Here is a 25,122-nt window from a genome sequence, read left to right as displayed (position 1 = left end):
TACTACACTAGGTGGCAGCTAAAAATCAAAGACTACCTTTCAGGATTTGCAGACACAAAACTGTCTTTTTGTGGAGCAATGGAGAAAAATACCAACTACCTTCACAATTTAGGCCTACAGATTCATCCAGTTTTACTACCTTATCTGGGCAATCAATCCTACCCACCCATCCATCTTCTGACTCCTCACTATGTGTTTCTATCTCCCGATATAATCTGCATCCACTTTGCTATTCCCCACCCCCGTGCTAAGCCCCATCCAAGGCTACATGGCCTAAGTAGTGAGAGCTGTAAGTTTGTTTTTAATCTGGACAGTGAAATATAAAAGTAAATGTGCATAAAAGTAAAGGCTTGCTTATATTTCCATTAAGGATATAAGCTACTCCTAATGTAGAAAAGGTTTAACTAAAAACACAAAGAAAGAGATAGACCAATTTGATCTGCTATTAAGTTGAATGGGAATTTGAAAAAGTTTCTAGTAGACAGTAAATAGTTTCTACTGATTACTTTTCAGTCTCTAATGCTAATATACTTCTGAGAAGTATCTGTCTTCAGCCAAAAGAGGTATTTTCTCATCTCCTGTGGCCTTGCCAGTTTCCTTTACAATGCCTCCATAACAGAAAGAAGGCAGGAAAACATGTCAGATACAACTACTTATGATGTTCCAAGTACAGTGACACCCTGTCACAACCAGACAAAGCTCTCCTATGCTAAAACTTAATCCAGGTCCGCACATGATCAGCATACTCATTTACACCTATACCCAGGGACAATAAAGGACAACTGAAAAGGACAGCTAAACTCCCTGGCAATAATTTTATCCATTTCCTATCTTCTTCCAAACATTAATAATCTCATTCTGCAGTTACGATTTATTTAATTCTGGATTTCTTTCCAATTTAATTAACACTGTCAAACAAGTAATTTTTAAAAATTGAACATTATGAAGAGGAATCTTTTTTGTTAATTTTTCACTCTTCACAAATTCCTATCATAAGTCCCCAAATGTTGTCACATCAAAGTGTTAGGAGGGTTTCTGCTGTTGTGTTGTCTTGTTTTGTGTTGTCTTTTCTTATCTAGTTTTGTTTTGTTCTATGTTTGATTTGTGGAATACTGAATATATCCTATAAGTTCTAGGGTTTTTTTTATTATTGACTGTCCACTGTCACTAGCAAATATAGAGTTCTTAATACATATTTTTCACCATAGACTATTTCACTTGTTTCTAACACTGAAAAGAACAATGATTCTGAAAGGTCATTTCTTCTTTTATTCTTTATACCCCATTCAAAACAACAACAACAACAACATGTTTTAGTTTTTTTTTAAAAATCCAGAATCAACAGACAGGAGGTAACCCTGTTTTAGCAGCAGTCCAGCTGGGAATATTAACAAGGGTGCACCAGTTCACAACAATTGGCTGAACATTTACATTCCACAGTTCACCTTGAAGTCTACATGACATTTTGTCATCCTGTGTAAACATACATCTTTGCCAAAAGAGACTGGTGCATTTTTCTGCTTATTCTTTAACTCCCAAACTTTACAACCAATCAAAACCATAGCTTTGTTAAATGCTAAATTTCCAATGGTGTGTGTGTTTTTGAGCCTGAACTTTTTTCTTAACTTCTTTTCTCTGCTAATGCATTTTAAAATTGCATGCATGTACACTTTCTTTAAATGGTACAAAACTGGTCTTGCAAAAAGCATTTCAATGGCCAATATTTTCGCTTCCTTACTGGAGTAGTTTTAATGAACTCACATTGACTAAATAGCCATAATAGCCTTATATTGTGGTGAATGGTAGCTAGAATAATTGTCCATAAAAACTCGAAATACCATTTATATTTGGCAGTATGATAGAATTCTATTATTGTACACACATATAATTTAAACTCAAGTTAACGTCTATCTTATAGATTCCATTTCTTGCCATATGAGTGAACATTTTGTTACAGATCCCCTTTCCTTGCCAAATTCAAATATTTTTTCCAGTTATCTTAAAGCATATCTGAGCTTCACAGAATTACAGAGAGTAAAGTGGCATTATTATATTATATAATCAAAAGAACAAATATGAACTGAGCTCCTATCTGCTCAGAGCTGAGGGAATTGGGAAATATGACTGACCAAGTAGATAAAGCTCTTCTTTTGAGACTATAGGTCATTTGGTCTGAGGTATGAATAAATAAAAGAACAAGCTAACATATTGACTGTTATATTGATTGTCATATCAAGTGCTATAGAAAAAATAAACAAGGGAACACAGAATCAAAAGTGGATGAATGTTTACTTAGGTCCGTGATGTGTTTCAGTTAAAAAGCCCATAATGGGGTATGAGAGATACCTCAGCTAGTATATATGCCTGCCCACAAGCTTAAGGAGCATCGTTCAACCCCAGAAACCTACATGATAGAAGGAGACAACTAACTCCTGAAATATGTTCTTTTATCTTTATCAGCACACCACACACACATTAAACAAATATAATTTAAAAATTTTTAAAGGACACAGTAAAAAGCAAACAAGGTATTCATATTTCTGAATGAATACTAGCGAGGAAGTCTAAGGAAAATCACTCTAAGACATATTGGTACTTTGGAACATAGTGATGATGCCAAGGAATTAAAACAAAATAAATGAAAGAAAAACAGAAGAAAATAAAGTCCTCAGATTAAAAGGAGAGGGTTGCGGGCTTGTAATTGCTTATAACACATGCCATTTATCATGAATTTAACACCTTCTGGAACTCTGTCACAGCATATGACCATGCAAGTGAGCCGGGCTTGGTGAGATAGGATACTCTTTAAGTAAAACAAGAGGATAATGGAGGATTTTAAACAGTACAATGAAATAAATATTCAGATTTAAATTTTGCAATATTGCCTTGGCTACATAGCTGGAGAAGAAGGAGGAAGAGGAGGATCTAAAACCAGGAATACCAATAGGTGTGCTCTGTCATCATCTATGCCATCTACGGCCTTGAGTACTGGAAGAAAGATTTGCTGACGAATGGATGGCAATTTGCTCTTATAAGAGCCACACTATTCACTCTTTTCGTTCTTTGGCAATCCAGCCTCACTGTGTGCTACCAAAGACTGAAAAAAATGCCCTGCCTTCATCCCACTCATTGGACAGTCCAATATCACAGACTTCCCTCTGAAGTCAGTGATGTCAGCTACTAGAAACCCTAATGACAGAATCGCTGTTTTAGAGTGTCTCTCTGCTAATCTCCCATGTTTAAACCACTTTGCTCTCTTGCTTTTGCTTTCATTTACACACACACACACAGACACACACACACACACACACACCTGAATGTGTGCAAACACATGCGTTTATGCGTGTGTGTGTGTGTGTGTGTGTGTGTGTGTGTGTGTGTGTGTGTGTGTGTGTGATGTGTGCTGAATTAAGTGTATAAGTGGAGTTGGGGATTTAGCTCTGTGGTAGAGCACTTGCCTAGCAAGCGCAAGGCCCTGGGTTCGGTCCTCAGCTCCAAAAAAAAAGAAGTGTATAAGTGATGAAGTTGAAAGTATTTAAAGGGCTTTTGCAACACCCGGTAGCTTTAAGATGGCAGAAAATAAAGTACCTTCTGTGAAAATTTGCCATCATTTTCTCTTAACCAAGGGCCTGTGATGCACTCCTCACTGACTTCTACAACAACATAGAAAAAGCAGAAAGTCAAAGCTCTTTCATACACATGGAGCCTACCAAATGGGGGAAGGGTCTTTGTTAGTGGGGGTGGGAAGATTCATTAAAAAGCAGTCTCCCCAAATAACCCTATTAAAAATGGGGTTCAGAGCTAAACAAAGAATTCACAGCTGAGGAATGCCGAATGGCTGAGAAACACCTAAAGAAATGTTCAACATCTTTAGTCATAAGGGAAATGCAAATCAAAACAACCCTGAGATTTCACCTCACACCAGTGAGAATGGCTAAGATCAAAAACTCAGGTGACAGCAGATGCTGGCAAGGATGTGGAGAAAGAGGAACACTCCTCCATTGTTGGTGGGATTGCAGACTGGTACAACCATTCTGGAAATCAGTCTGGAGGTTCCTCAGAAAATTGGACATTGAACTGCCTGAGGATCCAGCTATACCTCTCTTGGGCATATACCCAAAAGATGCCCCAACATATAAAAAAGACACGTGCTCCACTATGTTCATCGCAGCCTTATTTATAATAGCCAGAAGCTGGAAAGAACCTAGATGCCCTTCAACAGAGGAATGGATACAGAAAATGTGGTACATCTACACAATGGAATATTACTCAGCTATCAAAAACAATGACTTTATGAAATTCGTAGGCAAATGGTTCGAACTGGAAAATATCATCCTGAGTGAGCTAACCCAATCACAGAAAAACACACATGGTATGCACTCATTGATAAGTGGCTATTAGCCCAAATGCTTGAATTACCCTAGATGCCTAGAACAAATGAAACTCAAGACGGATGATCAAAATGTGAATGCTTCACTCCTTCTTTAAAAGGGGAACAAGAATACCCTTGGCAGGGAAGAGAGAGGCAAAGATTAAAACAGAGACTGAAGGAACACCCATTCAGAGCCTGCCCCACATGTGGCCCATACATATACAGCCACCCAATTAGACAAGATGGATGAAGCAAAGAAGTACAGGCCGACAGGAGCCGGATGTAGATCGCTCCTGAGAGACACAGCCAGAATACAGCAAACACAGAGGCGAATGCCAGCAGCAAACCACTGAACTGAGTATAGGACTCCCGTTGAAGGAATCAGAGAAAGAACTGGAAGAGCTTGAAGGGGCTCGAGACCCCATATGTACAACAATGCCTAGCAACCAGAGCTTCCAGGGACTAAGCCACTACCTAAAGACTATACATGGACTGACCCTGGACTCTGACCTCATAGGTAGCAATGAATATCCTAGTAAGAGCACCAGTGGAAGGGGAAGCCCTAGGTCCTGCTAAGACTGAACCCCCAGTGAACTAGACTGTTGGGGGGAGGGCGGCAATGGGGGGAGGATGGGGAGGGGAACACCCATAAGGAAGGGGAGGGGGAGGGGGATGTTTGCCCGGAAACCGGGAAAGGGAATAACACTCGAAATGTATATAAGAAGTACTCAAGTTAATAATAAAAAAAAAAAAAAAAAAAAAAAAGCAGTCTCCTGGGGTTGGGGATTTAGCTCAGTGGTAGAGCGCTTGCCTAGCAAGCGTAAGGCCCTGGATTCGGTCCCCAGCTCCGAAAAAAAGAAAAAAGAAAAAAAAAGCAGTCTCCCATGACCAAGAAACTATCTGTACCTTCTGTGTATGATCGGTTCTGACCAGAGAATCAGGTAGGCTTCCCTGACACTGATAGGAACACAGTGAGCATCACTTATTCCAAACTTTCCACTGCACTTTGGCAGGCATTTATGTTTTGTTCAGGCCAGAGAATGCTGGGTGTCATAGCCTTGCATCTTCATTCATAGGCCTTTTAGCAGGACTCTTAGGGGGTGACTTTACAAGTGCCTTAAATAATGGCCAAAGCGATTCTTAAAATGTGTTCAGATAATAGTTGCGAGCCCAGTCAAATTGTTCCATCTAACATTCAAAAGAAAGGCAATTACCTGTAAAACACATAAAATATATATTGTTTACTCATCATTAACTCTGAATGCCTCTATGCTAATGGATAGAATAAGAAAGATTCTTAGCAGCACGGTGCAGTAGACAGCCAGAGTAAGTCAGAGGGGCACAGAGACTTCCCTGGCTGCAAGAGTGACATCCGAGTCACCTTGGAGAATTACTGTGGGCAGTCACAGGCTTAAATCACCTGTGGAAGCAGGACTTTCTGAGAGCACATCCCAGTGGGCAGGAGAGACTTCTTTATAAATATGACCTTGCCCTTGTACAAACTTCCATCAAAGTTATAGTCACACTTTAGTTAAAAGAAATAGAATATCAAAGAAAATAAGTGGAGATGGACAGATGCCTCAGTAGTGAAAAGTGTTGCTGTGGTTGATTAATCCTCTCTAATTTACCTGGAAGATACAGCATTAGTTTCTCAATGCTGCCACAATGCTCTGGATTCTCGAATGAAACACACACACACTCATATTTTAATATGCCATAATCGGCTCAATGGCTGGGCCACTTCCAAACTTCCACACTGCTAACACTCCCCTCCGATATTCCTGAATTATTGCTTATTAAAATCTATATTCCCTCTTTGCTACTCCAGACACAATGGGGGCGGAGGGCCTGAGTCCACTCTTCTCTGACTCTTATTGACTGGTATGCCACTCTTCCTGCAGCCCTCAAGTTCAGATCGTATTCCTCTTTCAGCATGGGGATCCTTCCTTCTCCCCCTCCTGAGTGTCTTGCCTGGGAATCCTAAAAGTCCTGCCTCTGTCTCCCTGACCAGCTATTAGTCACTGGCAACTTTATTTACCAATCAAAGACAACTGGAGTCAGGAACTTTCGTCACCTTACACGCACTGGTGTGGATTCCAGTATAATTTGGGGAACCAATTAACATAATATGAGCAATAAGCCAAATCCACACCAGAAAAACACTTGCTACCCGTGCAGAAGACCTGGGTTTGTATCACACCATTCACATACTGACTCCTTCTGCCCTCTGGAGGCACCGAGATTGCATGTGCTACACATATGTACTTATAGGGAAAACACCCATACACATAAAAGAATGAGTACATTTAAAAAGAAAATATAAAACAAGGCCAACAGAGAAGTCATGGCTTCAACCTTCTAAATCGCAGAAATACGTTGTCTTTTTCAGTACTTAGCCAGAGGATGTGTTAAAAAGAAGAAAACAAAGCCTTTCCACAAAACATATTTCAGTAAGTGTTCTCTTTTATGTCTCATCCATGTTTCCTGTAGCACACTGTGGAACTGTTGAAAAACGGCTTAGGACCAGATGAGTTTAGTGCAGAATTCTATCAGTCCTTCATAAGAGACCTCATACCAATACTGTCTAAACTATTCTTCATAATGGAATCAGAAGGAGCACTACCCAGTTCCTTCTATGAAGCCACAATTACTCTTCTACCTAAACTACACAAAGACCCAACAAAGAAAGAGAACTTCAGACCAGTTTCCCTTATGGATATTGATACAAAAATACTCAATAAGATTCTTACAAACAGAATCCAAGAAGACATGAAAACAATCATCCATCATGATCAAGTAGGCTTCATTTCAGGGATACATGGATGGTTCAATAAACAGAAATTTATCAATGTAATCCACTACATAAACAAACTCAAAAAAAAAGAAAGAAAAGAACAGAAACCACATGATCGTCTCATTAGATGCTGAGAAAGCACTTGACAAAATTCAGCACCCCTTCATGGTAAAAGACTTGGAAAGATCGGGAACTCAAGGCCTATACCTAAACAGAGTAAAAGCCACATACAGCAAACCAATAGCCAACATCAAACTAAATGGAGAAAAACTTGAAGCATCCCATTAAAATCAGGAACCAGACAAGGATGACTACCCTTTCCCTACCTCTTCAATATATACTCAAAGTCCTAGTCCAAGCAATTAGACAACAAAAGAAGATCAAAGGGATACAAATTGGAAAGGAAGAAGACAAAATATCACTATTTGCAAATGATATGCTAGTATACTTAAGTGACCCCAAAAGTTCCATCCGAGGACTATTAAACCTGATAAACAACTTCAGCAGAGTGACTGGATATAAAGTTAACTCAAACAAATCAGTAGCCTACCTCTACTCAAAGGATAAACAGGCTGAGAAAGAAATTAGGGAAATGACACCTTCACAATAATCACAAATAACATAAAATACCTCAGTGTGACTCTAACCAAGCAAATGAAAAAGCTGTATGACAAGAACTTCAAGTCTCTGAAGAAAGAAATTGAAGATCTCAGAAGATGGAAAGATCTCCCATGCTCATGGATTGGCAGAATTAATATAGTAAAAATGGTCATCTTGCTGAAAGCAATCTATAGATTCAATACAATCTCCATCAAAATTCCAACTCAACTCTTCATAGAGTTAGAAAGAGCACTTTGCAAATTCATTTGAAATAAAAAAAACCAAAGATAGCAAAAACGATCCTCAAAACTAAAAGAACTGGGGAGAATCACCATCCCTGACCTCAAGCAGTATTACAAAGCAATAATGATTTAAAAAAATTGTATGGTATTGGTACAGAGAGAGGCAGGTCTATAAATGGAATATAATTGAAGACCTGAAAATGAACCCACATACCTATGTCCACTTGATCTTTGACAAAACAATTCAGTGCGAAAAGGACAGCATTTTCAACAAATGGTACTGGTTCAACTGGAGGTCAGCATGTAGAAAAATGCAAGTTGATCCATTTTTATCACCCTGTATAAAGCTGAAGTCCAAGTTGATCAAGGACCTCCACATCAAACTAGATATACTCAAACTATTAGAAAAAAGTGGGGAAGAGCCTCGAACACATGGGCACTGGGAAAAATTTCATGAACAGAAAAATGGCTTATGCTCTAAGCTCAAGAATCAGCAAATAGGATCTCATAAAATTGCAAAGCTTCTGTAAGGCAAAGGACACTGTCATTTGGACAAAATGGCAATCAACAGATTGGGAAAAGAGCTTTACCAATCCTACATCTGATAGAGGGCTAATAATCCAAAATATACAAAGAACTCAAGAAGTTAGACTCCAGAGAGCCAAATAACCCTATTAAAAATGGGGTACAGAGCTAAACAGAGAATTCTCAGCTAAGGAATATTGAATGTCTGAGAAGCACCTAAAGAAATGCTCAACATCCTTAGTCATCAGGGAAATGCAAATCAAAACAATCCTGAGATTCCACCTTACACCAGTCCCAGTCAGAATGGCTAAGATCAAAAACTCAGGTGACAACAGATGCTGGCAAGGATGTGGAGAAAGAGGAACACCACCATTGTTGGTGGAATTGCAAACTGGTAAAATGACTCTGAAAATCAGTCTGGAGGTTCCTCAGAAATTTGGACATACTACACCTGAGGACCCAGCTATACCTCTCCTGGGCATATACCCAAAAGATTCTCCAAAATATAACAAGGACACATGCTCTACTATGTTCATAGCAGCCTTATTTATAATAGCCAGAAGTTGGAAATAACTATGATGTCCCTCAACAGAGGATTAGATACAGAAAATGTGGTACATCTACACAATGGAATAGTACTCACCTACTAAAAAGACATGACTTCATGAAATTCATAGGTAAATGCATCGAACTAGAAAATATACTGAGTGAGGTAACCCAATCACAAAAGAACACACATGGTTGCAATCACTGATAAGTGGATATCAGCCCAAAAGCTTGATTACCTAAGATACAATCCACAGACCACATGAAGCACCAGAAGAAGGACGACCAAAGTGCAGATGCATCAGTTCTTCTTAGAAGGGGAAACAAGAATATTCATAGGAGGAAATTCAGAGACAAAGTTTGCAGCAGAGACTGAAGGAAAGGCCATCTGAAGCCTGCCTCACCTGGGGATCCAGTCCATATATATACAGCCACCAAACCCAGGCAGTATTGCTGATGCCAATAAGTGCATGCTGACAGGAGCTTGGTATGGCTGTCTCCTGAGAGGGTATTCCAAAGAATGACAAATACAGAGGCAGACACTCACAGTCAACCATTGAACTGAGAATGACGTCCCCATTGGAGGAGTTAGAGAAATGATTTAAGGAGCTGAAGAGGTTTGCAAACCCATAAGAACAATTCCAACCAACCAGAGCTCCCAGGGACTAAACCACCAACCAAAGATTACACATGGACTCCATGCTGCATGGAGTACATACTGCAGCTGCATATGTAGCAGAGGAAGGCCTTGTTGGGTGCCAATGATAGAAAAAGCCCTTGGTCCTGCCTAGGGTGGACCCCCAAGTGTAGGGAAATGTCAGAGCATGGAGGCAGGAAGGGGTGAGTGGATGGGTGGGGGATCACCCTCATAGAAGAAGGGGGAGGGGGATGGGATAGGGGATTTATGGATGGGAAACCAGGAAAGGGGATAACATTTCAAATGTAAATAAATAAAAAATATCCAATAAAAAATAGTTTAAAGAGAAATAAAGAACTTTACTGCTCAAGGGGACTTCAAGATGTTTGTCAAGATGTCAATGATAACATAGATGGTGTGTGAATAAACAAGGAGACAGACAGGTATCTACCTAATCCCTTCTACTTCTTATGAAACCATGGAGTAAATGTTTACAGTTTCAAAGGTGCCCCTGGTTGACATCCAGAGAGTGCTCAAGCATAAATTGAACACCTGTTTCACACTTTCCCAAAGGCTCAAACAACATCTCAGAAGGGGAGGCAGAAAGATTCTAAGAGTCAGAAATCTGACAATGCTGAAGTGAAACAGGGTCTTAGGAACTTGCCAGAACAAATTTATTGATGATGTCATCGCAGCTGGGCTCATCTGCATATGATCTGCAAAAATCCAAGCCAGTTAGCATTCTAGTATCGCTGGGGGAGAAACATAAAAGTCCCCACCCCTGGCTGAGGAGCTGTTGGCAAGTGATGGTGGTCAACTTCCTTTAGGGATATGGTTCTCAACAGCTTGACAGTGAGAACATTGTACCCATGTATACATGGGCAGCACAAACTGAATTCAGCACATTATTGAAATACAAAAGAGGACATGAAATTGAGAGTGGTCTGGAGTTAGGAAGAATGTGGGGCTAGACATAATCAGAATATACTGGATGCACTCCAAAACTCTTAAAGAACTTATGAAACATTACACTTTATAAGATTTCAGTAGAAAACTAAACCACAAAACTAAAGTACATTTCTTGGTAGGATAATGTAATGAGACCTCTTTTCCAAGTAGGCAGGACATGCTTAAGTGAGAATTGGACTCAATTCCCAATTTTGAGGCATATGTAAAATGTTTCATACATATGTCCCCAAAAATATTTCTTGCTACATCAACAAACGGCCTTTGATTATAGTAGCTATGCATTTGATAGCATGAAAGATGATACAGCATAGTATTTTTAGCACAAATGTTTGGCTCAACTATATCAAGTTCAACTCTCGTTCCAAACACTGAGTTTCATGATTTAATACAAGATACTTAACCTTTTGTGCTTCGTGGGCACACAATTCCCCAGGAAGATGAAAGGCCACTAAGGAACTAGTCCTTGAAAGCAGCATCAAGGACTTTAGTGAGCCAGTGAAAAGTCTAGGATAGAGACCTCTGCCCTTGCCCAGCCCTGTTCCATCAACGCACTGCCTGAGGGCCAGACTGCACAGAAGCACCATGGGACGGAAGGAGCAGTCTAAAGGAACTAACACTATAAGCTAAACTTGCTCATTCCAGTTACTCAATTAAAATCTTAGAGAGCCACAGGAAAAAAAGGATCCTTCTATGCTTTGAATACATTCTCTAAAAGTTCATGGACTGAAAGTGTGATCACTAAATTGATTTGTGATAACCTAATATTGATTGTCAACTTGACAGGGTCTAGAAGCATCGAGAAAACAATACTCGAGATGGGATTGTGAACAATTATCCTGATTAAGTTAATCAGTGAGAGATTTTCTATATTAGGTTAGTCAAGGTGAGAAGGTTACAAGTAACTGTGTGCAGCACTGTTCCATAGACTGAGGCCCTGGTCCAAATATAAGGAGAAATTGGTCTGACCATTCATTTCTGTCAGAGTTAGCTTTACTCAGTTGTCAATTTAACACATCTGGGAAGAAGCAAACATACTTAAGGACTTGCCCCATTAGATATGGCCTGTGGCTATATGTGTGAGTCATTTTCTTAGTTGTTAATTGATTTAGGAGGGCCTGATCCATTGTAGGTGATGCCCTTCCTAGGTAGGTAGGACTGAGCTAAATAAGAAAGCTAACGGAGAAACCCAGGGAGCAAGCCAGTAAGCAGCTTTCCTCTGTGGTCTCTGCTTCAGTTCCTGCATTCAGGTTGCTGCTTAAATTCCTGCCTTAGATACGTTCTATAACTTGTAAGCAAAATAAACCTTATGCTCCCCTAAGGTGTTCTGGGTTAATGTTTTATCACAGTAACAGAAAGCAAACCAGAACAGATATTTTGTAACTGAGAGTAGGATTTTGCCATAATGGACCTAACCACATTAGTTTGAAGGGGCATTGTGGAAATTTAGACTGGAAATCCATTGAATCCATTGAATTTCCAAAGTTCAGTGAGCTATTGTGGAACTTAGGTTATAATGCTAAAAGCCATTCAGAAAATGGAGGTCCTTCTTGGAAGTTTGACTTGGGGCTGTTTCTGTGAGATATTTGAATGTCAAATCTGTGTTTTTCATCAGCTGGAGATGAAGAATCAACTGGGATTAACAAGGAACCAGCACTGAAGTGAAACCTTTGCTGTACTGGGAACATTGATACTGGTTACAAAAAAAAATCAGCTATGATCAGTAAATGGCCAGCATCATCAAGGTGAAATCTTCTGCAAAGTATTTCATTGGGGTCAGTACACAGAAGCTGTGGTCCAGATGACTGCATGTCAAACTAGAAACTTGGCAATGTATAATTCTCCCACATGGTTCTAGTTTTGAAGGCATGAAGGGGCCATTGAGAATAGCTGAAGCTTGGTATTATGAAAGATGAAAAGAGGCCATTGGTGATGATCCAGGCTCAGTTTTATAGGAAACCTCTGTGTTGAAGATGCCATGAAGAAGAGCTGAGGTCTGGATCCAAGTGGTATGAGAGTCCCTAGAAAATGAAAATACGCCAAGGGTACTATGAAGGAGCAGCCTAAGCTTCATGTCTTATGTCAGGATGCATTCTGTGAAGTTATGAGCCTTCAGTGGATAGCGCCTTGCTATCAGGACGCCTTTCCTACCCTATAGCCAGGCTTCGGCAATACTCTCTAATTCAGCTTCACACAACTTAATCCAGACATGCGCCGAATAATTTTCTGCCAGAATGTAGCAAGAATTTCCTCTCACCTAACTCCTGATTAAGTTTTATTCTTCTCTGAAACCTCATGTCCACATTTCTCTTACGCATCTGACCTTCCAAACTCTTGTCTGTGTATCCCATCAAGCTGTGCTTATAGAATTCCAGCGTTTTTCTTGTCTTATGCTCTAAACTCTTTGTGTTCTTCCTCAAAGCATTTCCAACGATCTAAGAACCACATGATCAGATACATCACAGCAATGGACCCACAGTTTGGTGCCAATTTTATAAACCAGTTCTCTTTGATGTCGCTGTAACAAAATTTGTGACAAGAAGCATTTCAATGGCAAAAATCTTTATTTGGACTAGTTTGAGGAGTTCATTCTATTGTGGTAGGAAGACATTACTTCAGACTAGGAAGGCACAGTGGCAGAAATGGTGGGCCAGCTGGTCTCAATGTATTGGCAGTCAGGAAGCAGGTAAAAAACAGGAAAGCCTCAACTACCACCACCCCAACCCCAGCAAAGCTCCACCTCCAAAAGATTCTACAACCTTCCCAAACATCAATACCAACTGGAGACTTTTTCATGAGCCTAGATATGAGACATGGGGGGGTTGTTTTATATTTAAACCACAACACTAACAGATACAAGTATACCTGGCTTTAAAACCAAAAGGCCTCCCAGAGTATCATTAGGATTCGGGAACTACCAGATGAATGGAAAAAAGAAAGAGAGAGAGCAAGAGTGAGAACGAGAGAGAGAGAGAGAGAGAGAGAGAGAGAGAGAGAGAGAAAAGAAGGAGGAGGAGGAAGAGGAGGAGGAGGGAGGGAGGGGGAAGGAAGGAAGGAAGGAAGGAAGGAAGGAAGGAAGGAAGGAAGGAAGGAAGGAAGGAAAGAAGGGGGACATGACCACTGTTAGGGATGGTGGAGGAAAAGGTTTATTGTAGATATGAGGGAAATCATAGCTAGAGGAAAACACATCTAAGAGAGGCCAGAGTGAGCATGACTCTGAACCTGGCGTATGAGGAAAATAGTATGGGGAGAGTCAGGAAACCAAGAGACCAAGAGCCAAGGAGGAGGAGGGTAAAGCATAGACAAAAGGACCGCGTACTATGGATCATGACTCAGTTGGGAGTCAAACAACCCTTTCATCAGAGTTGCCTAAGACCATCTGTGTATCTGATTTTACATTATAATTTATAAGCTATGTCTAACATTTCTAGAAGAAATTTTACATTTTACATTTTTCTCTATTTTTCAAAACTACAGTTATGAAGTTGTAACAAAAAATAATTTTATGGGTGGGGATCACTACAACATGAGGAACTGTATTAAGCTGTCAAAGCGTTAGAAAGGTTGAGCTTCTGGAAAGAACCCAGATGCCCTTCAACAGAGGAATGGATACAGAAAATGTGGTACATCTACACAATGAAATATTACTCAGCTATCAAAAACAATGCCTTTATGAAATTCGTAGGCAAATGGTTGGAACTGGAAAATATCATCCTGAGTGAGGTAACCCAATCACAGAAAAACACACATGGTATGCACTCATTGATAAGTGGCTATTAGCCCAAATGCTTGAATTACCCTAGATGCCTAGAACAAATGAAACTCAAGACGGATGATCAAAATGTGAATGCTTCACTCCTTCTTTAAAAGGGGAACAAGAATACCCTTGGCAGGGAAGAGAGAGGCAAAGATTAAAACAGAGACTGAAGGAACACCCATTCAGAGCCTGCCCCACATGTGGCCCATACATATACAGCCACCCAATTAGACAAGATGGATGAAGCAAAGAAGTGCAGACTGAAAGGAGCCGGATGTAGATCGCTCCTGAGAGACACAGCCAGAATACAGCAAATACATAGGTGAATGCCAGCAGCACTGAACTGAGAATGGGACCCCCGTTGAAGGAATCAGAGAAAGGACTGGAAGAGCGTGAAGGGGCTCAAGACCCCATATGAACAACAATGCCAAGCAACCAGAGCTTCCAGGGACTAAGCCACTACCTAAAGACTATACATGGACTGACCCTGGACTCTGACCTCATAGGTAGCAATGAATATCCTAGTAAGAGCACCAGTGGAAGGGGAAGCCCTAGGTCCTGCTAAGACTGAACCCCCAGTGAACTAGATTGTTGGGGGGAGGGCGGCAATGGGGGGAGGGTGGGGAGGGGAACACCCATAAAGAAGGGGAGGGGAAGGGATTAGGGGGATGTTTGCCCAGAAACCGGGAAAGGGAATAACACTCGAAATGTAAATAAGAAATACTCAAGTTAATAAAAAAGAAAAAGAAAAAAAAAAGAAAAAAGAAAGGTTGAGCTTCACTGGACCAAAATGGCTGGATTATATAGGGAAAGGCAGCTGGGGGGAAGGGCCACCCAGTCCCTGGGTTGGAGAAATTTAGGATAAGGGTCAAGTATGTCAGTTATACCCAGTAAGAGGAAGAGACTGTGGGTGCTAGAAGAACTTGGAGGCCAGGTCCACTTTGACATGTTAAATAGGTACCTCAGTTAGCCATTTGTCCCAGGTTTAAAACTGGGACTAATTTTTTTTTCTAATTTTGGGGATTATAATACGGTTGGATCATTTCTTTCTCCAAACCCTCCCATTCCCTTCTCCTTGCTCTTCTCCAAACCCATGGCATTCCCTTTCATTAATCATTCCTACATGCATATATGCACACACATATACATTGATATTCCTAAACATAACCTGCTCAGCCTGTATAATGTTGCCATATGTAAACATTTAAGGCTGACCATTTGCTATTGGATAACCAACTGATGGATAGCCAGTTGGTGTGCTCTTCACGTAAGAAGTTCGCCTCTTGAACTATCAGCATCCCTTAGTTGTTTACAGCATCCCTTAGTTGCCTACAGCAGCCATTAGTTGCCTACAGTTCTTTGTGTAGGACTAAGGCCTCATGATCTCCTCTGCGTCCACTCCTGCGTGTTTATTGGTGTTGTCCTGGTTCAACTCATATTCAGGCAGTCATATTGGTGAGACTTCACCAGTCACTAATCCTTTCAGTTTAGAATTTCTTCTCAGAGAGTTCCAAAATGGCAGCCCCCCAGGCATTTTCCCATGCTATGTTTAACATTCCTAAGAAGAAATATAGCTGCTAATTCCTAACAGATGCAACTAAACTTCCAGAATCCACTCTGATTTTTCTACTCCCTTCCAGGTACCTGTCTCTAAATAAATCTATAGAAAGAAGAGAAAACATGGTGATAGACAGGATTAAGTCAATTTCTGTACTTGGAATCAGGAGAGGAATGGGATTAGATCTCAGGACTAACATGGGTTGGAAGATAGAAAAGAGGCTCCCAAAGGAAAATCAGATTGTGCTTACAAGAATACAGTAGAGAAGGAACGTTTTTTTATAGCATAGCTGAGCCAAAGGCTTATGAAAGACAAGTTTCTAAATCTCCTACTGTATTTAAGCATCGTGGAGTAGCTACTTTGTGTAATCTCTTCCTCTTGAAATGTCCCCAGAGTTTAGGAATTTGATAGGATGTTACAGCCCACATTAGGCTGCCCCATATGCCAAAGGGGGGTTTACAGATATAATTAAAGCTCCTAGTGAGTCTATATTAAGTTAAACAAATGGAAAACTATTCTGAGAAGGACTGATCTTATCAAATGAGCCTTTCAAGTTGGTCAGAAACATCACCAAGCCCTTCCACCAGCACAAACAACAGTAAAGAGCCATGCCATGAGTTACTTGTGTGTGGATGAGGTCACAGAGCCACATGGACCAAGAAAGAAAGTTGGTATGTCAGTCCCATTATAAGCACAAGGAACCACAATCTCTTACTGAGAAATGAGCTAGAAAGAGAATCCCAAAGCACAGTAGAGGCCATAGACCCTGCTGGCACATCCCGCTCATACTGTGGAACAGTTTGTGGCCTGCTGAGACTTCTGTTACGCAGAATGTCTTAAGACTGCTGGTATCTTAACTGGGGAAGATGGTTGGACAACAGTAAAAAAGAAAAATAAAATTACTTCATCAATTCCTCTGAGTTATGACATTCATGAAAAGGGACTCAACGTGCAAAGACACTCATGATGTATATTGATAATACCACTGTGTGCTGTCTTTGTTTTTAGTTTCGTATGGTGCCAAGTATGAGTATGCCATTTTCAGATCTGAAATGTCTTCCTCCTTAATTGTTTGCTATATGTCCTACAGACCAGTTCTAGGGCATAATTTTTACCAAAATAATCTTTCTTTTCATTTCCTAAAGTAAAAAGAGAAAATGTTTGTCATTTATGTTATACAGCAGTTTTCTCCTTCACACACAGAACCTACATGGCTGAAAAAAATCTGTTAAATTCTTGAAGCGATATGTTCCTTTCTAATTCTGAGTCAGTAGATGGCTCTTGAAATTCGCAAACTAAAAGAAGTGAAGGACGTGTCAGAAATGTTTCAAAAAAAATGACATTTCCATTGAATGTGCAGAGATGCCAAGAGTCAGAAAGTGTGCTTAGCTTTGTCCCTAAACCCTTCATATCCAGTCATGTGACTCTGAAGAGAGTCATGTGATTCTGAGAGAGTCGTGTGCCTCTGAAAGAGTCATCTGGTAGAGGTTTTGATGTTACCTTCTGCATGAAAATTGAATGAACCTAACAGATAAAATTGGTAAAAAGACTCTAGTCTTCTGTATAAAGACTGGCTTTGTCCTAATAAACAGAATTGGCTAAATGATTCCATTAAAATAATGCGTATTGAAAGTCTTTATAAATTCTGAAGTACTAACTAAAATTTAAACATGAGCTAGCATTGCTTCTGAGAGATTTCTGTTTTATCCCCAAAATAGTATATTCCACAGACCAATGAACTCAGAAAGAAATGTTTTAAAGGACTAAAGCACTGATTATAAATGGCCCTTGGCTTTCATTGTAAAATGTGTTCTATTGAAATGTTTTTACTAGAAAACAAATTATCCTAATCAGCCTCTTAAACAAAACTCAACACCATAAATTATAGTGTCTATGTGCTTTGTTAAATTTATGGATAGGGGCGCAGTTAAACTGCTTTTAAATTAAAGCAATTATTAAGTTAATTGTTATTGGCCTAAGACTATTGAGTTATTAATATAATTAAGATTACTTGTATAAGAATCTTGGTACAGGGGATGTCTTTTTATTGTATTCCTCTTACATTTCAGTTTACTTTGGCTGACGCTCAATAGTAACACAAAATGTCTTCTGTCACAATAAGCATGGAGCTGCTTAATGTTAAATGATTTTAGACAAAGTGTCTTGACATTCTTGAGACCGTGAAAATAGACAAAACTATCTACCTTTCTGCACTGCTCTGTATTTCTGAGAGGATTTGCTACTATGGCATTGTGCTCTTCAAGAAAGTATTTTTAACACTATTTTATTTTATATTTTATTATTTTACTTGTTTTATTTAAGACAAGGTTTCTCTGTGTAATCCTAGGTATCTTGGAACTCACTCTGTAGACTAAGCAGTGTCACACAACTTTAAACTCAGCACTCAGGAGGCAGAGGGAAGTGGATTCAGTTTGGCCCTGAATTTGAAGCGAGCCTGGTCTACAGAGTGAGTTATAGGATAGCCAGGGTTATAGAGTGAGACCATGTCTGAAACAAAAAAGTGTGGTAGTCATTTTAAATGATCCTTACACACATACACACAGACATAGACAGACAGATATACACAGATACACACACACACACACACACACACACACACACACACACACACACACACACACACACTGTTATTACCTGGAGCAAAGAGGGCTTCCTCTATGAGCCCATTAGATAAGGGCTTCAAAAATCTCTCTGGCTATTGACTGACCACCTCAGGCTGCAGTTCAGAAATGCACAATGGCATTATCCCTAACCCTTCATGAGATCCTAATCTACATCTTTTATTCTAAGTGAAAGCTACTCTTCCTATACATGGAGGAACCCGTGGTTCCAGCTGCTTATGTAGCAGAGGATTGGCTTATCTGGCATCAATGGGAGGAGAGGCCCTGGCATTCTGGTACACTCAGGAATCAAGTCTTCACAGGATGAAGGGCCTCTCCTCCCATTGATACCAAATAAGCCCCCAGCCTCTGCTACATATGCAGCTGGAGTCATGGGTTGCTCCATGTGTACTCTTTGGATGATGGTTTAGACCGTGGGAACTCTGGAGTATATGGCTCGTTGATACTGTTGTTCTTCCTATGTGGTTGCAACTGTCTTCAGCTCCTTCAGTCCTTTCTCTAACTCACCCATTGGGGTTCCCATGTTCAGTCTATTGGTTACCTGCAAGCATTCTCATCTGTATCAATAAGGCTCTGGCAGAGCCTCTCAGGAGACACATATCAGAGTCCTGTCAGCAAGCACTTCTCAGTATCAGCAATACTGACTGGATTTGGTGACCTCATATGGGATGGAGCCCCAGGCAGGGCAGTCCTAGGATGAACTTTCCTTCAGTCTCTGCTCCACTCATTGCTCCTGTATTTCCTACCATGAGTATTTTGTTCCTCCTTCTAAGGACTGAAGCATTCCCATATTGGTTTGCCTTCTTGAACTGAATATGTTCTGTGTATTGCTGTTTCTTGGGTATCCCACGCTTTTGGGCTAATATCCACTTATCAGTGAGTGCATACCATGTGTGTTAGTGAATTAGTTTTAATTTGTACTTTAGGCAATATGCAAGTGGTGTTGTTATGTTTTCTTTTCTTTTCTTTTACCATGATAAATTCCCCAATCAAAAGCAAATTGGGAACAAAGAGATTTTTTAAATATTATGCTTCCAAGTGACAGGTTACCATTGAAGTTAAGGCAGGAGATTAGCTGGAAGTAAAGCAGAAACCATAGAATGTTGGGGTCTTGGAATTGACCCACAAACCACTCAGACACCAATCTCAGTCAAATAGATCTGGTTTATTGAATGCCACACCCCAAAATTGATAGATCAGGGTCACAGGTTGGTCAGACTTGGGAGCTGACTGTGATGTTAAGTCAAGATCCTATAGGACTTTTAATGCCTGAAATCCATAAATATCTGTGTCTTGATAGTCCACCAATCAAGATTTAGGGATAGGGGACTTCCTTAGGAGCATGTCTTTGTTGTAAACTTAATCTGCTTGCATTCATTGGGATATTCAACTGTGACAGGGAATTTGTGTCTAATATTTATGTCTTAACTTCCCAACCAGGATGTCAGTTACCCATATACATGTCTCTCTCTTTCTTCCCAGAAGGATGAAGTTCCCAGGGACATCTTAGGAATTTAAACTTTACTCTATCCCTACTCAAAATGGAAGTCTTATTCCAAATAGTTTCTTATATTGGTACAGGTGTCTCTCTTATGTTGGGCTCCATCCCAGGGGCAGCGTATAAAAGTGAACTCCATAAAAAGCTCATATACAGGTGTATGGAGTGCTGCTGGGTAGTTGGTTTGGGTCCAAGCTTATTGTAGTTAACCATACAAAGCAGTTCTAACTTCTATCATGATTAGTTTCCATGGGCACAGAACATGTAATCAACTTGGGCATGAGAAAGTTTCCTAGTAGCAGCAGAAATATATGGGAAAATTTCCTTTTATTAGTAACAAAACACAATGGCAAGCTAGCCAGGTAACAGTTACCTAGGCCAGGTAACATAGAGGCCATTAATGTCATTTAATTTGCTCACACACTGGAATATTTTCAGCTAATATTTTTTATATAACAAAAGTGTACCTGCCTAGGGGGAGATAGAACTACGCACAGTGAGCTGGTCCCTCCAAATCGATTATCAATGAAGACAATCTATAACAAATATAGACATAGGATGATCTGATTTGGTCAATTACTCAATTAAGACTCCCTCTTCCAAAGTCGCTCTAGGTTGTGTCAAGTTGACAATAAAAACTAACCAGTACATGCAAATATTCAGTGCTCCACAATACTCAAACATTGCTTATTGCTGCTCTGATCAACTCTGCCTTGGCTCTGTGGCAGAGAATGGCCACTGGAATTATGTTCCAGAAAGAAACAAAAAAGCAACAACAAAACAAAACTCAAGATTCTGCTTGACTAGCAATGCCTTCATGGAAGTCTTATAAAACTAAAAAATTGTTTTGAGTTAATGGGCAAGTTAATGCATGGCCCAATGAGACCTCTGTCCACTTTTCCTGACAGACTGGAGTAGATATCTACTTCTGAATTCAGTTATTCATCTACCTGTTATATATATTATACTATATTAATACTAAGAAGGATGTTACAGAAATCAACCTCCATAAAGAGCACAACAAAATACAGATATAGTTATATCTGTAAGTTAAAACATACATATAAATGTATCTAATAAACATGCTCTCACTTGCAAAAGCTTGTACAAATTTGGAAGGATCTGATACCGGAAAGAAGTGAGTACAACTAAAAAAGCAGTATTGCTAAAGCAGTGACATTCTGCAACACTGTGTGACAGAAAGCATGGGCTCCAGCTAACAGCAACATTCCTTAAAGGCCGAGGCTCTAACTCAGCAATAATGTGCTTGCCCGGCATGCACAAGATTTTGCATTTAATTCCCAATAATGAAAAAATGTATAAGAAAGCCATAGTCATTACTGAAGTACGTTATTTCTGTAAGATTAGACAAATATGTCAGTGGAGCAGAACAGAAAGCAATCTCTCTCTCTGTCTCTCTCTGTCTCTCTCTGTCTCTCTGTCTCTCTCTCTCAAACACACACACACACACACACACACACACACACACGCATGCACGCACATACACACCAAGGACATACTGCTTTCAGCATGAAGATTAAAGGCTAGACAATAACATGTGCTGTCAAGAGCAGTGAGAAACCGAACACTTTGGGTCAGCAGTTTTGCAGCATCCCTAAAAACTGAAATAGTCAAACCTTGTGACTCAGCAATTCAATTTCTGAGTATTTGTCTTACACAAACTTTCTCTTTTCCACACAGAAACTGAATAAAGAAGCACATTGAAATATACTTAATAAGGGCTGGAGAGATGGCTCAGTGGTTAAGAGCACTGACTCTCTTCCAGAGATCTTGAGTTCAGTTCCCAGCAACCACATGATGGCTCACAACCAGCTGTAATGGGATCCAATGCCCTCCTCTGGTATGCTGAAGACAGTGACAGTGTACTCACATACATAAAATAAATAAATCATATATATGCATAATATGCGCTGGATGGGGTGGCACAGGCCTTTAGTCTGAGCACTTGAGAGGCAGAGACAGAAGGATCTTTGAGTTTGAGGCAAACCTGGTCGACAAAGTGAGTTCACACATAAAAACCCTGTCTCAAAAAAACCAATATAAACTTTTGTAAACTTTTGCAAATACATTATTTGAGGGGTGTGTTGTACACATGCCATTGCATGTATATGGAAGTTAAAGGGTAACTTGTGAAAGTTGGTTCTCTCCTGCTGTGTGAGTCTTGGGAAACAAACTCTAGTGATCAGTCCTAGCAGCAGATGCCTTCAACCCAAAGGGCCATGTCACCAGCCTATTAATGAATCATTTTTACAATGACAAATTCCTAAGTGAAACATGAAGTAGAAGTAACAAACAGTGTGATTACTAACAGTACCACAGGTTTTTAACAAGTTCTGTGAATAAAAACTTATTTTAATGAGTTTAAAGGTGCATCATAGCTCAGCAGGTAAAGGTGCTTGCCATCAAGCCTAAGAAGTTAAATTTGATCCCCAAGATACAAGTACAGAGAGAACTGACTTCTACTAATGGTCTTGACCTCCACGTTCCATATTCCACCCTGGCACATATGAGTAAACACATACACGCGAGCACACACACACACTCACTCACAATAAATGTACTAAAAATGTTATGTATTATAGAAGAAAAAGGAGCTGGATATTTACTAACCCTACAAATAGCATACATACACACACAGACACAGACACACACACACACACACACACACACACACTCACAATAAATGTACTAAAAATGTTATGTATTATAGAAGAAAAAGGAGCTGGATATTTACTAACCCTACAAATAGCATACATACACACACAGACACACACACACACACACACACACACACACTCACAATAAATGTGCTAAAATTGTTATGTATTATAGAAGAAAAAGGAACTGGATATATACTAAACCTACAAATAGCATACACACACACACACACACACACACACACACACGCAAACATCTACTTTGCTTCTTTAATATATCAAGACGAGAGGCTTCTTTTACAAGCACTTCCTTTATATGCCCTGTGTTTCCTTTAATTTTCAGAGAAATAGAAACCATCTGACATTCAAATAGATCTCCAGGGTTTTGGTTAGTTGGTTGGTTTCTGTTTGGCATAGCTCTCCAGTTTTCCAACCAAAGTTAGGAAACCTGCTAGAAAAAAATTCTTATGTTTGTGGCCAAAGTCAGAAAACCTGCTAGAGAAAAATTGTAAAAGAACCTTGTCAGATGTCTAATCAGCTTTTTAGTTTTCTGATCAACATCAGAAAACCTGCTAGACAAATTCCAATAAAAAAAAAACTGCAATAGCTCTCCAGACAGCTCATCTCTTACAAACCAAATCCCAGTCTTTTATTTATATATTAATTCAATCATTTACCCAGTTTCCCTTCTGATTATCCCACGAATCAGCATTTGATAGCATTAGCTTCTTAATCCTTACAAAAAGACAGCAAGTACATTTTTTAACATAACAGTTGAATACAGAGATCTGCCTGCCTTTGTAAGCATAAACAATAAGCTACCTGGGCAAGATCCCATCCTGAGATCAAGATTCCTACCACAACTAGACCTAAATTCATTCTGTTCCAAGCTGACCTCAAACTCAGAAATCTGCCTGCCTTTGTAAGTACAAACAGTAAATTCAGCTGTATGGGATCTTGCCCTGAGATTGCCACTCCATAAATCTCTTTATCTACTTCCTTAATATCTTTCTGACAAGCTGGCTCTTTAGTGCAGCTGCCTCTGTTCATTTTGGCCTGTGAAACCCCTCATACCATTCATACTGCATCCTTGTATTTTGCATAGTTGAGCAATCCTGTAAAAGAGAGCTCTTATATTAATTTATGTATTCTTGAGCTCATGTTTTCAGAGTTCATTCCCACAGCCTTAGGTCTCAGCATCACAGAGACATATTCAGGATTTCTGGGATCATGCTACTCATGCTACTCCTAAATATCATGCAGTTATTAACCTGCAGAGAGGACATTTCCCAGAAGGAAGAACATAAAGTAAAATATATCCATTATTATTATACAAACAAGCTTTATACTTAGCAACCATCAAGAACTTTCACATTCCTGAGCCTAGGATGGGTATTTCACATTCAAATCACAAGACTCATCATCATGCTTTAGCCATCCTCGCATGATTATTAGAAATATGTGGGGCTGGAGAGACAGCTCAGCAGTTGAAAGCACTGACTGCTCTTCCAGAGGTCCTGAGTTCAATTCCCAGCAACCACATGGTGGCTCACAACCATCTGTAATGAGATCTGATGCTCTCTTCTAGTGTGTCTGAAGACAACAACAGTGTACTCATACAAACAAAATAAATTTTTTAAAAAAGAAATATGTACCAGAAGAAATAAGGTATGTTGGAAAAGAGATGAGAGAAGCTTTCCAAAGAGCCTCAAGTACCTTAATGAGAAGGGTGAGAGGGTGCTAGGGCACACATGCTATGATAATGGAAGGGAGAATAATTGAGGTGGGAGAATATAAGCAGGATGGGAAGTGGGGATCTGGGGGACAGGAAGAAGCGGGCATAGGGTTAAACAAAATCTTATATGGAAATGTGCTATTTTGAAAGCTAATTTAAAAATTAGGCTGGTGGTGACACATGTTTAATCCCAGCACATGAGAGGCAAAAGCAGACAGATCTCTGAGTTGGAGGCCAGTCTGGACTACAGAGTTAGTTCCAGGACAGCCAGGGTTAAACAGAGAAACCCTGTCTTGGGGACAGGAGGATTGAATTAAATTAAGGTGATATCTTGACAAGTAATGACACTTACAGTCATGCCTGATGATCTAAGTTTATTCCCCCAGACCATTTAATGGTAGAGAGAATATACTCCAAAAGGTGTCCTCTGAGCTCCACGTGAATGTCTTAGCATGTACACACACCATGCACACAAGGATACAAAATAAAAAATTTAGAGCATAAATCATGTTGATGAAATTTTTTCAATAACTATGAGGTAAAAATAATTTAATGAAGATTGTGTTCCCTGG

The 25,122-nt window shown here is 39.8% G+C and overlaps 1 non-coding gene across 1 annotated transcript; it reads right to left on the bottom strand.

Moving 5' to 3' along the window:
* Positions 1-23,356: 23,356 nt before the first annotated feature.
* On the bottom strand, positions 23,357-23,416 carry LOC120095721 (U7 small nuclear RNA). Its single transcript, XR_005491517.1, has one exon. It is a non-coding gene; the product is annotated as a U7 small nuclear RNA (small nuclear RNA).
* Positions 23,417-25,122: the final 1,706 nt, after the last annotated feature.

Source organism: Rattus norvegicus, chromosome 11 (genome assembly GCF_036323735.1).
Source record: "Rattus norvegicus strain BN/NHsdMcwi chromosome 11, GRCr8, whole genome shotgun sequence".
Classification (NCBI taxonomy): Eukaryota; Metazoa; Chordata; class Mammalia; order Rodentia; family Muridae; genus Rattus; species Rattus norvegicus.
Note: the sequence above shows the minus strand (reverse complement) of the source record. Positions and strands in the feature narration are given on the sequence as shown.